Raw genomic sequence first — 14,944 nt, forward strand, 5'->3', positions numbered from 1 at the left:
CATGTGTAGCTGTGCATGAGGAGTGAGGAAGATACAAGAGGCCATCGACCCCAGTAGAGAAGACACCGTCCTCACTGTTGTAGATGGAGCGGTCATAAGTGCCTGAGCCTTCCGAAGGATCGATCGCCGTCGCTCCTCCGAAGGACACGCTTGCTGACAGCGTATTGATGGTAGCTCCCAAGTACTGAATGCACCAGACCGGGATCGGGACAGACTTGGACATGTTGATGTGCAACCCCAACTTGTTCAAGAGAACGCATGTCTTCTGGAAGTGTGCTTGAGCTTCCGAGAAGGAGGAGGCCTTGATCAACCAATCGTCCAGGTACGGGTAGACAAACACCTTGTTCTTCCGTAGGTGTGCCGCTACCACTGCCATACACTTCGAGAATGTTCTGGGCGCAGATTTCAGCCCGAATGGCAGCACTGTGTACTGATAATGATTGGTGCCGACTTGAAATCGCAGAAACTTCCTGTGTTTGTACGCGATGGGCACATGGAAGTACGCATCCTGTAGGTCTATTGCACAAAGCCAGTCTCCCTGTTGCAACTGAGGATAAATCTGATGCAACGACAGCATGCAAAACTTTTCTCTGCGAATCCACTTGTTTGCCTGCCGCAAGTCCAGAATGGGCCTGAACTCGTTCTTGTCCTTCTTGCGAACCAGGAAGAACCGGGAGTACAGACCTCTTCCTCTTTGAGACAGAGGTACGTCTTCTATCGCCCTTTTCCTTAACAGGATATCGGCCTCCGCCTGGAGCTCGCGCAGTTGATACTGCGAGCTGACCGGAGGGATCGCTGGAGGAGGGCTGATGAACCGCAGACTGTATCCATTGCAAACAATATTCAGCACCCACTTGTCCTGAGTAATCTTTCTCCACTCTGCCAGAAAAAATTGAACGCTTCCCCCCACCGGAGCGGGTAACGGATGAAGGGAAGTAACCGCTCAGGGTCGAGACCCGGCCGGGCCCTTGTTCGCGGTAGAGGACTGCTGTCCCCCACTACCCTTCTGTCGTTTCTGGAAGGGTCTCCGGAACTGCTGCTGTTGTTGCTGCTGCTGTCCCGAAGACTGCCCCCGTCCTCTTCCTTGTGCACCGTACCGTCTTTGGAACGGCCAGTAGGACTTCTTCTCTTTGGGCTTTTCCAAGCCCACAGCTGTAAGGGTCTCCGCCTCCGCCTTCATGCGGGCCATCTCATCATCTGCGTGTTTTCCAAACAAGGTATCCACGGAAAAGGGCAGGTTGGCCACCCGCTGCTGGGCCTCCGGCTTGAGTGACGTGAGCCGGAGCCACGCATGTCGCCGTTGATGGATTCCATGGCAGTAACCATGGTCAGCCAACAAGGAGGCATCCGCAGACGCGCTGATGACCTGATAGGACACCAGCATCCCTTCCTTGAGAATCTCTTGGAAGTCCTCCCTCTTGTCTCTTGGAAGCAGTTCCACAAACTGTTGCAGGGAGTCCCACAGCGCCCGGTCATAACGTCCCAGCAGAGCTGTATCGCTGGACGCCTTCATAGCTGTGGAAGCGGTCCCACACGCCTTCCTTCCAGCCGAGTCGATCCATCGACTTTCTTTATCTGGCGGCACGGTGGATGACGGGGAGGTAGAGTGTAATTTCCTGGCCGCCGTCACTAATAATAATAATAATAAAACATTTATAAAGCGCCTGGCTGCACAAACTGTGTGTCCCCTCGCTGACTGTTAATATAATACAGAAATCCAGAGGAGCTGTGGTAATGGAGCTCAAAGTGGGATTAGATGTTAGGGAACAGATACGTTTTTAGTTTTGTCCTAAATCTCAGTTCGGATGGCTCCATCCGCAGGTGGAGTGGGAGCGCATTCCAGTGTTTGGAGGCTAAATATCTAAAAGATTTTCCTCCCATTTTGGCTCTGGTGATTCAGGGGAGTTTGAATAGCATCATGCCAGATGATCTTAAATTCCGGGTCGGGCGATGTATAGTAAGGAGATTTTTTAAGTATTCGGGACCTTTGTCCTGAGCGATGCGGTGGGCATAGCAAAGGGTCTTAAACTTAATCCTCTCCTTAACTGGGAGCCAATGGAGTCTGGACAGGGCAGCTTTAGCAGAGGTTCTTCTTGGGAGTCCGAGCACCAGTCGTGCGGCAGCGTTCTGCACGCATTGTAATTGGTGTAGGCCCTTCTGGCTGAGCCCAATCAGGAGGGCATTCCCATGGTCCAAATGGGGTGTTACCAGTGCATGGACTATGGTTTTTCTGGCTTCGGTGGGAAGAAGATCTAACACCTTTCTAAGAACTTTTAATATGCCAAAGCACCTTCCCGTTACCTTGTTGACTTGGGTCTTGCCAGAAAGGTCGGAGTCCAGCATAACGCCTGAGTTTCTAACCGCCTCTACAGGGGTAGGCAAATTACCCAGTTCGCTAGGCCACCATGCATGAGACCACACTGAAGTGGCTCTCCCGACCACCAGTAGTTCGGTCTTATCGCCATTGAGACGGAGACAGTTGTTGTTCATCCAGGCCGCTACTGCCGACATACAGTCCGAGAAATTGGTGGCATATTCTCTTCGGTCAGGGGTTAGCTTAAACACCAACTGGGTGTCGTCAGCGTAGCTAACAATGCCCACCCCAAAGTCCTCTACAATGTGTGCCAGGGGTTCCATGTAGAAGTTAAATAACGTAGGGCTAAGGCTAGAGCCCTGTGGAACCCCGTGGCTCACCTTCCGAGGAGATGATCTGAAGGGTGGGCAGTGTAGGTGGAAACTTCTGTCGATCAGAAAGGAGCGTAGCCAAGCAAGTGCTGGGCCCATTACTCCCATGTCCGAGAGACGAGACAGCAGCGTTGAGTGCAGCACGGTGTCAAATGCTGCACTGAGGTCCAATAGGACCAACGCCGCTGTCTCGCCCTCGTCCACCATCTGCCGAATGCATTCAGTCGAATATAGAACTGCCGATTCAGTCGAGTAGCCTGATCTAAATCCTGACTGGGAGGGATGAAGGAGAGCTTCTTTCTCCAAAAACTCCATGAGTTGTTTATTAGCTACTTTTTCTATAATTTTAGCACAGAAAGGGAGAAGGGAGATTGGGCGGAGATTTTGGAACTGTGAAATATGAAAATTGGGCTTTTTCTTTAATGGCATGACTTGGGCAGTTTTCCATACTTCTGGAACATAGCAATCCTGGAATGATAAAGTGATCATGTGACTAATATGATCAATTAATGTGCTTTCCATAACTCCCTTACACCGATCCGGTGGACAGGCGTCGGTGAGGGAGCCGGACTGTATGCCATTAATGATTTCCAACAAATCCTGTTTGTCAGGGGTTTTAAAACTGGTAAGTGGGGATTTGTATGTTAGAGTGGATCTGGTGTCCGCGTTGGTGTTTATGGGAGTTATATTGCTTACAAAGGTGGCATGAATTCTATCCACCTTCTCTACGAAGAAGTCAGCAATTTGCTCACATCTCAGCAGAGTGTGTGTCTTGAGCATCTAGTCGTGAGGGAATTGTGAGTTCTTTAAAGATACTAAACAATTTTCTCGTGGGATTGTTTGCTTGCTCAATTCTATTTTTATAATGGATACTTTTCTCTGCTCTGACCAGTTTATGATACTTTTTTAGTTCAATTTTGTAACTCGCTTTGAGTTCAGGTGCATAGCTTTTTCTCCATCTTCGCTCCGTGGATTTACATTGAGCCTTTGCTGTTCTAAGTTTCTCCGAAAACCATGGAGCAGTTCTGGATTGTCTTGCTGGAGGTTTGGCTGTCCAAGGAGCAATCTTATCTAATGCTTTCGACATCCATAATTCATAGTTGTTCCAAACCTCCTGTAAGGTGTTACCTATTGTTGGGGGATGTTCTGATAAAATGCTATTAAAAAGTTCAGGAGTGAATTTCTTCCAATTACGGCGTTTCTGAGGGGGATGCTTTATGGATATAGTTCCTATAGGTTCTATTAGTATCTCAAATGGCACAATGCTGTGGTCAGACCAGATCAATGGGATAAGGGGTAAGATCCTAATACCTTCCCAATTCGCAAAAATGGGGTCTAGAAGATGGCCCTGCTGGTGTGTGGGGGTTGTAGAGAGAAGCTTTATATCTACAGAGTTTAATGCGGCAGCTACAAGTTGTGCCTCGCTTGAGTTAATATCTTCAAAATGAAGATTAAGGTCGCCTAAAATAATTAGTTTTTTTATATCTAACTGCTAGCTGGGTTGCCGACTCAATGAGTTGGCTGCAGAAAGGCGCCGCGGCTCCCAGGGGGTCGATATATAAGTAGACCAGTAATCGCATTTGTCGGTTCTATTTTTATTGTAAATATGCCACATTCGCTGTTAGTTATGGAATATTTCATTAGAGTGCCTTCTAGCTCTGATTTATAGATTAATGCTAGCCCTCCTCCACGTTGTTTTTGTCTGTCAATTCTCAGTAGGCTATAACTGGGGGGTATTGCGTCCAGAATGTCAGGGGAGGACGACTCTTCTAGCCATGTCTCGGTGAGAAACATGGCATCCAGATCTTTATTTATCAATAGGTCGTGGATCTCCATTTTATGTTTAGTCAAAGACCTACAGTTTAACAATATCATCTTAAGGTTAGCTACCTTTCTTGGTATTTTATTTATCGTGGGAAGTACTTGGTTGCATATTTTACAAAGGGGGGGCATATAATCAGGTTCTAGGGTATGTAAGCAGCTTTGAGTCGGCTTCTTACCGATTGTGAGGAGATCAGCTTTGGAATAATATATTTGGGGGCTGCTGCTGCTTAGGGCATCTGTTGGAAGGGCGAGGCCATGGAGTCCTGCCCTGCGCCCCCTGTTGATCGCGGACGAGCGCAGACGAGCTTGCCGTAATCGCGCCTTTGGCGCGCATTCGTCGCGCCCGCTGCGCTTCCGGTAGGGACACATGCTTTGTAGTAATAGAGGAAGGGAACAGAGAGGGCGTGGCTAAGGTTGTGGGTGTGTCTCTGGCGACCGGCCAATCACGTGGGTGCAGCTGGAAGTCCCTGCCTACGTCAGCATTCAATCTGCTTGATCGGGGGAAATGGGTACGGCGATTTAAAATCAAGTTTTAGCAATACAGTATTAAAAGTGCAATCTGATCCTTGCTCCGGGCTGTGCCCCAGGAGCTCCAACTATTTAAACGCTGCGCTCGTAGTCAGCGCGAGTTTTTGACACAAAGGGGGCGTGGCTAAGGTTGTGGGCGTGTCTCTGGGGACCGGCCAATCACGTTGGTGCAGCTGGAAGTCCCTGCCTACGTCAGCATTCAATCTGCTTGATCAGGGGCAATAGGTACGGCGATTTAAAATCAAGTTTTTAGCAATACAGTATTAAAAGTGCAATCTGATCCCTGCTCCCGGCTGTGCCTCAGGAGCTCCCACTATCACCGAATCCGGTACCGGATCTACTCTCAGAAAGGCAGGGTCCGAATCCGGGGCCCTGCACTTCTTTAGAAGTCGGGAGGGAGCGTCCTTCACCACCGCCGGTGTGAGGAACAGCTCCTCTGCAGGTTCCTTCAATCCAGGTACTAGTGGTAGAAGAGGGAGAGACAAATGCTTCTTGTGAAGCGTCTCGAATATCACTGACGTCGAAGGTGTAGGAGCCGTCACAGCGATACCCAACTTCGCAGCCCCCCTCAGGAGAACCTCCTGGAAAGTGGCAATGTCATCCACTGAGGAAACCCTGGTCTCAGGGGAGTCCGATAAGGTCGGCGAGTAGGAACGGGTCCTGGAAGAGTCCGTGCGGGACCTAGACCCCCGCCTCCTATGACGACGTCTTGATCTGGTGGAAGATCTATGACGACTCCTTGATCTTCCTCTCCGTCTGGAGCGTGAACGTGACCTCCTCGGCCGAGGATGATCAACCGGATGCACCGGAGCGGGTGACTTGGGCTTAAACGGGGCCTTCGGTTTAGGCGTACCCTTGGGAGGCTTCGGAAGAATAGGCAACGAGGTCGACCTCGGTGGAACCGGAGGTGGCTTCACTGGCAACCCTGACCCAGGTTGCGGTGGAGGCAACGGAGGAGGACTAGGATTCCTCGGAGGGGGACCCCTCGGCAATGGAGGAGGTGGAGTCACCTTCCCCGACGGGGTATACACCTCGTGATACACCGAGCCCGGCGAAACTCCTTCTCTACCAGCCTGGGACGTTGGCGAACTTCCCACGGCGTCAGGCCTCATTCCACCTCTATTCGACGTCGAAGAACGGCGACCAGACGGCGAGCGCCGGCCCCTTGACGTTGAGCGTCTCTTCGGCGACGAACGCCTTCGCCTCGACGGCGACCTTCTGCGCCTCGACCTTCTGCGCCTCGACGGCGACCTTCCGCGCCTCGACGGCGATCTTCCGCGCCTCGACGGCGACCTGGACGACGAGGACCTCCTCGACGACGAACGTCTCCTCTTCGCCGATGGCGAACTGCGGTGTCGCCTCGTCGGCGAGCGCCGACGCCTGGCCTGTCGACGTCGATCGCTCGACGCCGACCTTGCCGAGGACGACGATGAAACAGTCACCGGGGACTTCGATGGTCTTGTAACATCCCTCGACGTCGAGCGTCGACGTAGTTTAGACTCAGACGATGGGGAACAGACCGTAGTCATTCCTCTCGACGCCGTAGTGGGCGCAATCGACCCAGGCGGAGAATGGTGACGTTTGCTGGCCTTCCTGCCCCTGGGGAGCCCCCAAGAGGCCTCAGCATGGGCAGAAGAAGCCCCTCCAGACTCACCTTGTGCCTTCAATCTTCTTTCCTCGAGGCCCTGAAGTCTGATCTTCTTCCTGTCCTTCAGGGTCCTGCCAGAGAAGCCTTGACAGATCACACAATCCTCTGGGACATGTGAAGAAGGAAGGCAGAGGATACACACCTCATGGGGATCCGATTTGGCCTTCTTCCTGGAGCACTCCGGCCATTTATCGAATAATGCAGGCATATTTGACAAAAAACAGAGTGCAAGAACCAAGGAGAAAGGTACTAAAGTACAACAAAGTACTTAACTATGAGAAAACTAGTGAAAAATCATCAAAAACCCTTAAAAAGGGAGAGCTCAATGCTCCAGGGTCCTGCTTGCAGGAGCCGGAAAAAAGAACTGGAAGTAAAAGGGATCTGCAGTGCATTCTGGGATACTGTGAAGTTCTGGAAAGTTCTCTTAAAGGCACAGTATCCTGTTTTGAGCCACATAATGGCAGCCTATGGGGCTTGTCTGTCCATGTCTTCCTCTCTATCATTTCAGAGGGTTTTTGCTGATAAGGCAAGGGAAATCTGGACAGGCTTTGCGGTTTGTGGATTTTTGGTGGAATTTCTAGTGGAGGTACTGGACAGTGTAGCCTGTTTAAAGGCTGCATTATCTGTCTTTAAATTCTCTCTTAAGTGTCTGTGCAGTTCTGCATTTTTTCGACACTTTAAGAGATTATTTTTGATTGCTCCGGGGTCCACGCACATGGGCGGGACTATTCACTAGATTATGACTATACACAGAGATCCCCTACTACAGAACTGAGAAATATTTGATTATTATTTTAACTATCAAGGAAGTTTTCAATGAACTGTGGGCACAAGTAGTTGTGCTTTCCATTTGAGGTTTTGTGAATGGGACGGGATTAAGACAACCGTCAGCACTGCTAATTTTAATCTTAGATTCTATTAAAATCTCAGCTGCGACTGTTGTTACCACTACACGTGTGAGTTGTGATGGTAGTTTTCTAGTGTAAGTGAACCTAATCCAAGCAGAAGTTAAATAACACAGGCAGCCACTTTCAGCATGGTTTCAAAATGTTGTCAAATGATGATGTACATCTGCTGGAACCACACTCATTTTTAGAGTTAGAACAGACCCCTACTGGTAAGTCTGTATTTCCTGTAGCAAACAAATGACCCAATTGTTGCCAACAGTGCTGCAAGGACAGTCTTTCTTTATAGAAGTGCACAGTGTAATAAGCAATGTATTACCATTAATATATTATGCTTGGTTCCCTTTTTGACAATAACTGCAATAAGTACTGGATTGTATTCATCTCTGTATGACTCATGCTACGGATGAGCTGAACTGTATATCTTTAGGAAGAACTTTAAAACATAGCTCTTCTGCTTTTGGTGTTCCACTCTCCGACTGTTGCAGTGTTGGCTCAGTACACCCTTTAAGTATTTGAGCGCCTTACCCATTAAGCAATATGTTTTTTCAATGTGTACTACTTCTAAACAAGGGGATTAACTATAACCACAGCCCATAAGGTTACATACGTGCAGTGAGATGGAATTGCTACAAATCGGCTTTGTGAATATGGTGGGAATTTGCTTTTGTAAGCTTATTTTAGAATAGAATTTTGAGGTATTCTTAATGCAGTTTTGCTGTAGTAGTAAAATTCTCTTTTCTAAACTTACTGCTCCATTATTATGTGCATGTAACCTGAAGACTAGAAGCAAGATTCGAAATTTTAGTATGAAAGGAAACAATGTGCCCACAAATATTTGCAACTCAAGGAAAAAATGGACAAGGTTTCAGTTTTTCTAAACCATAGAGAACTTCTAAGTACAACTTAAAATTACATTTCTCAAAGCATCATTCAACTAAAGGCATTTGAAGAATTGTAATAGTTAAAAAAATATATATATATATATATATATATATATATATATATATATATATATATATATATATATATATATATATATATATATATATATATATATATATATATATATATATATATATATATATATATATATATATATATATATATATATATATATATATATATATAACAACAGATTCTGGGGAAAACCAGTAAGGGCAGTAAAAAGTTGAAAAGAAAAGATAATGAATAAAAATTATCATGAGAAAATAGATATACGGTTTTGGTGATTATATATTTTGCGGCACAATGAATGTTTTAATAATGATTTGTTCTTGGATGTATACAGATGTACAAAAAGGGTGTTTTGGCAGTTATTGCGGCTTGCCTTGTTCTATTCCAGCCAGAATGCATCACCTAAAGAGTGCTCTTGTGGAAAACTGTAATGCACCAAACTGTTTACACTACAAGCTCTTGACAGAGGTGAAAACATCTAGCCATGGCTTTCCTCATTGGTTGAAAATCGCCCTGTGGAACCTGAGGATGTAGACGCCACTCATGATCTCCCAAACGACATCAGCTCAGTTAGTCCACTTTTGCATTCAGGTACTCAGCCATGCAGTTGGCGACCAGGAAGCTGGTCTGGTGTACCAACCACTTCCAGAGGCACAGAGCCTTTTGTCACATGCCACTTTGTCCTGCTTGCTGCAGTACCACATAGTAGTCATGTTATCCCCGATAACGAGTACTAGCCTTCCCTTTATCGACACAATGAAGTCTTCAAGTTCAAACGGTGGCCCATGGCTTCGATAGGTTCATATGGAGGTGGCTTTCTGCTGGAGGCAAGAGACTGGAGGCAAGAGACCTATCTCCACCATCCCCAGACGCACTCCCCAACTCAGTAGTGTCATCACATTCACCTGGGACTTTAGGTTCCAATGCAAGGCTCAAATGTACCACTTGGCATAGATGACAAGAACAATGCATGATGCTAAGGGGGCAAGACTCTTAGAGGCACACTAACTGGGATTCAGGATACAGCCAGCAATATTGATATCTACGTCCAAATGTACCAGACTAGTTACGATAGAGAAATAGCCTTGCACTCTGTGCCCAGGATATCCAAAATAAATGGAGGCTTTTGTGAGATAATCAGGTGGTACTTTGGGTCATTTACGGTAAATCCCATAAATTTTAGGAGTTCCACTGCTTTCTGGAGGTGGTCCAAGACTGACTGAGTGAGTCTGCCTTCAGCAATCAGTCATCGAGGTACGGAAATACAAGCACTACAAAACTCCAAAGATGGGCAGCAACCATACTATCACTTTTGTGACGCACCCCAAAAGTAACTCTGGTGAGACCGAACAGGAGCTCAGCAAACTGAAAATGTTCCTGGCTCACCCTGAAATGCAGGTAACGCCTGTGGACTGCAGGTTCTGTATATAAAAATATGTGTCCTGCAAGTCCATGGACACTATCCAGTATGCCAACTGCAGAGGAAAAACAAGCATTTGCAATGCAATAGGTCTCACACTTACGCAAGTTTAAGCTATTGGCACTGTAAATGACAATGCTTTTATTTATGTTTTAAAAAAACAAAAAATAAATAAAAGGAATTGTGATAAAACCAATAGCTCAAACTCAGGAAATGTAAGACTGGTTGCATTGCAAATGCTTGTTGTTTTGGGTGCCTGGGCTTATTTATGGTCCCAATCCGACCCTGCTAGTGTCACAGTTGTCTGCTCAAAGAAGTGGGCTTTAACTCCTCAAAATGTATTTATTTTGTTCTTGCTGCGGTAATAGACTACTAGAGTTTGAAAAAATGAATTCATGGGTACATCTGTTGTTATATCGGAGATGCTTAAAAATCTCTATGTCCTATCAAGTTAAATATCGAAATTCACATTCTCGGACAATATGCGTCTGAAGTGCCTCAACATTGTTCTCCACGTTTTCACACTGGGGATCTCCGGGACTGATGTCCCGTATTCTGATATTATTTCTACTTGAGCGACATCCGCTATCTTCAAGGGTCTTTATCACGCTGGTATGTTTGGACTCCAATTCAGTCACCCACTTGGCAGTAAATCTTATTTGCGAGCTCATTCAGCTATAAACGTTTCAACTTGATCCAGCTTGCACGCCGCTTTCTGGAGGTTATAATCTCTGTTCATCCAGTCAAGATTTTTTATTTGCTTGCTGGGACTTGTATTTCTGATTTCATAAGGGATAAACCGGACAAGTCCCAAACTGCAACAACTTTGTAAAAGAAAATAAACGGGGGCTCAGGAGGCAAACCCGAGGCTAGGTCCGATGAGAGCACACAGGCTGCTACAGGAGAGAGGCAAGCATGAGGGAGTGGGAGTAAGGAGGGCTGCAAGGAGGAAGGGCGGGGAGAGGGGCCAAGCCCATCGGTGGCCGAGGAAGATGGCGACTGCTGACGAGTGACTCCCTCCCGACGCACTGGCAGTGACTTCCCGAAGTCCCCTGCCGCCGGGAGGGACTAACCTTGGAGAGAATGGGGGCTGACTGATATAAGTCTACATTAACCTTCCTCAAAACTACACTGTAGTGTAAACTGATGACCCTGAACTCGCGTTCACACCCATCTTACTCCCATGTCTTGACAGCCACTTAGCAACACAATCCATTGGATTTACATCACAGAGCGGGACCTCGGCGGAGCACTGTGTGACTGGATTCGTGAGCAACGCCATTAGGGGGAGCTAATTCTATGTGAAGTGGACGCCCAGCGACTTGAAAGCAGATTTACTTTAATAAAAAAACAAAGAGAAAGTGAGGGCAGTAAACAGCGCGCGGTGTCCCCCGTGCTAAACATAAATGTTAAATAATTAAAGGGCGCGCTGTGTCCCCTAGCGGGCGCCGCGCTTCTTTAAGTAATAAATAACATACAATTTACAGCGCCTAGAGCAGCAGCCCCCATCAGTGTCCATTTATGAAAAAATAGTGCTCACCCAACAGATAGAGCCCACCGTGTAACGCCGCAAGCAAACAATCGAGTCCGGATGGCCGTAACAAAAGGAGACAGGGCGGGAACAAACAAACCACATTTTCAATCGGAGGCCAGTGTTTACCGTAAAGGATGATGCCAGTCAATTAAAATAATGGGCGGGGCTTCAACTCCACTTCAAAAATCTGCTCAATTCCAAAAAGCCTTGCAGAGCAAGCAGCGCATACGCGCTGCAACGCAGGTCTGGGAGACCTAATGATCTGAGCCAATGTAAGCATTTTTAATTTGGAAGGTGTTTAGGGTCAGAGGTCCAACATAGATCTGATTCCTCACTCATTTTTCAGGAAGAGGAAAGAGCAGGATTAAAAACCCTTGCTTTCCTACGAATCAGATTCCATCTCTATGGCACCCTTGGAGAGCAACCGGAGTACTCTTGCAGCAGAATGGGCAGATGCTCTTCTGAAATTTGTTCTGGATCAGGAGAAATGTTGGGTTGAGATCAGACAAAAGGTAGGGTGTAGCCAGTGCTTAATTTGTAAAACAAAATGTCTGCGCTCTTGTCAAGAGGCCAATGCAGCTTGCACCACACAATGCCGCTGCCTTTGATAGAACCACCACAATTACTAACCATCACACTCCTACAAGTGAGACAATTCGGACTATTTTAGTCCTCCAAAGCTATAAGAATGTCTTGGGCGGCAGGTAATAGTAATCTTTTATGTATATTGAATGAATAATTACCTGTTGCTGTGGTCATCTCTTAATTAGCCAGACAGCACCACCTTGTGGCAGACTGTCACAAGTGCGGGTTTTGACTTTAAGGGCCCTTGCCGAGCACCAGAAACCACAGGCCAAAAATTAACACTGGGCGTCGCCCTTTTGAACAATCTGCAAAACTGCATCAGTAGGAAGTGATGGATTAGCAATCAGTGAGTGTTAAATCCTGCCCCCTACTCTCTGGACAGGAGTAGCTAAGAACAAACCAAAGCGATTTGTTGTTCACTGTGGCGGGGAACAAGAAATTAGAGGACTGGTGCCCCTGCTGGCCTGTGCATTGTCTCCTTGTGCCCAATTTGTGCCCCTGAAAGTACGGGCTATGTGTTGCATCACTGGCTGGGAAGGTTGTTTCTGCCTATATCCGATCCCCCTGGAGTAGCCCCTACATTTTCAGAGCTGGTGGGTAAGTTACTAAGCAGGGGAACAAAGTGCGGTTCTGCTACATCTAAAGAGTTCCAGAAAGGAGCTTTCCTCCACTCTGAAGAGGCAAAATCCATAAAATGAAATATCCCCTAACATAGCCAGCATATTGCTGGAAAATTTAGTTGATCTCATCCAGGCTTGTCAATGAATCAGAATAGGGGTACCGACCACCCTGCCAGTGGGTTACATTGAATCCAGGCCTGCGCGAAAGACTTACTTTGCAAAGTCATGCCCATCATGCAACGCCTGAGCCAAAGAGTCCCGAACCACCTCCAGCACAGTCAGCAAAATCTCACTAGCCATGTTCCAAAAGGGCATATTTATTTCAGCCCAACAGACAGACTGTATGAACAGATCTCAGTGCCAGGTTGACAGAAGAAACTTTGCTCATTAAAGGTATCAATTCTTATATTTTGGATGTTGTATAGCGGGATGGGTTGGAGATGAATCAGGATCCACCATACCACTGGATGCCTGTGCAATGAGACTCTCCGGAGTACAGAACTTAGTTTAAAAAACAACAACTTTGGAGTGGCCGACATCAGCATTCCCTTGAGCATGGGGAGTTCTTGCACCACAAGCTAGGTCTTAGACAAGCATTGATCAGGAAGTCATCCTGAATCCTGCATTGTGTGTAGTTTGACCGAATGATGTTGAGTAGCCGTTTGTATTCTTGCATGATATGCAGTGGCATCATCGTATGGGGAGAGCTTGGCAGGATAGGGCTCGAGTTCTGGATCAGCTTGTGGGTTTACCACATAGTCTTAGGGCCTTACGGGTATGTCATAGAGGTCTCAGTAGTAAGGACTGCCGGACACGGAGTCAGTGTCCTGCGGCTTCGATACAGAAGTGTATGGGTAGTGGTACCGGTGGAAGAGGTATTGGTAGAAGTGGTGGGAATGGTGTCGGCTGGTAGCCAAATTCATGACCCTTCAAGGACTTGGTGGTATGTAAGGGCAGAGTCCTAGTTCCTCCTCAAATGCCTACCAATGATTTTTGGCATCTGGATGAGTCCTGGAGCCGGCGGTTTGGCAAGTATTTTGTCCATGTGCTGATGGAGAGCTTTTTCTACTAGGTATCAAGACCCTCTTAGAAGTTTCTCAAAGATTAACCCCTCTGTGGAGTTCAACTTTGGCATCGAGGGGAGCTTCAGCGCTGGCCCTAGTGTCAGTTGCGGAGGTACTTTCAGCATTGATTTTGACTCCGAGGGTGTTTTTTCAGAGGCTTGAGGATGTGGTGGTGATGTTGGCGCAGAATGCAGCTTTTCAATGTAAAGTCAGTGTGGAAGTGGAGAGCAGATCCATGCCATTTTATACGATCTTCATAGGCGACGATCCAGCCTGTCGAGTCTGGGACATTCTGGCTGGAGGTGCAGAACCCTGAGCTTTGTGCGGTTTTCGGCTAAGCTTGGGACTCAATGCCACTTGCTTGAGAGTGCTGCTATGCCTTTGTCAATGGGAGTTTCTGGGCTCGAGACGGATCTTGAGGCACTGTAGAGGTGCTCGGCATTGACGGACTTCAGCCAATAGTCGGGCATGTGTTACACCGCTAGTTTGAGAAACTCCACCTCCTCCTAGATGTTGGAGGCCTCGAGCAGAGAGAGACTGGCCTCTGCCTGACCTACTGGAATGTTTTCCTCTGCACCAGATACATTTGTAACTCCGAAAATGTTTTGTGTCTCTGAAGAGGCCTATCTTTGCACACTTACACACTGAGATAAGCCTACCTCATTTGAGGTTTCTTATGCAGATGGATGAAGGTGAGGCAGGCTTTGCAGGAAGGCTCCATGTACTCCAGGGAGAGGCAGACGTTCCAGAACGAATGAGGATCACTACAGGGGTATTTCATGTGGCACCTAGAGCAGACCTGGAAGCGTGTACGTTTCATACCCTTGTCCTAGGTAAATTCTCCAAGAAGCATCAACGAGGACTTGAGAATATCGGCTCGAGGATTCAGTGCACTGGAGCGTAGTGATCAGCAACCGTCAGATCTAAAGTGCAGGCATAGCAGACGGCTAGATTTTAACAATAACATTTTCGTAGCAGTAGTAGAGGTGAACTGCAGGAACTGAGAAGAAAGAACCTGCTAGTTACAACATCAATCCTGGAGCAGTGTTCTAAAACATAAACGCCGGATGGTGATGAAGACAATCAAAGTTGGAGTCAGTGTGCTTGTGTACTGTGGTCCAAGAGAGTAGTCACAACAGGTCTTGAAACTCGGACTTCTTCAATGAGACAGACA

General features: G+C 47.2%; 1 protein-coding gene across 1 annotated transcript in view; it reads right to left on the minus strand.

Moving 5' to 3' along the window:
* Positions 1-14,944, minus strand: part of SPTLC2 (serine palmitoyltransferase long chain base subunit 2) — a 425,361-nt gene that overhangs the window by 154,124 nt on the left and 256,293 nt on the right. The gene's annotated exons all lie outside the window — the stretch shown is intronic.

The sequence above is a fragment of the Lissotriton vulgaris genome, chromosome 9, assembly GCF_964263255.1.
Source record: "Lissotriton vulgaris chromosome 9, aLisVul1.2, whole genome shotgun sequence".
NCBI lineage: Eukaryota > Metazoa > Chordata > Amphibia > Caudata > Salamandridae > Lissotriton > Lissotriton vulgaris.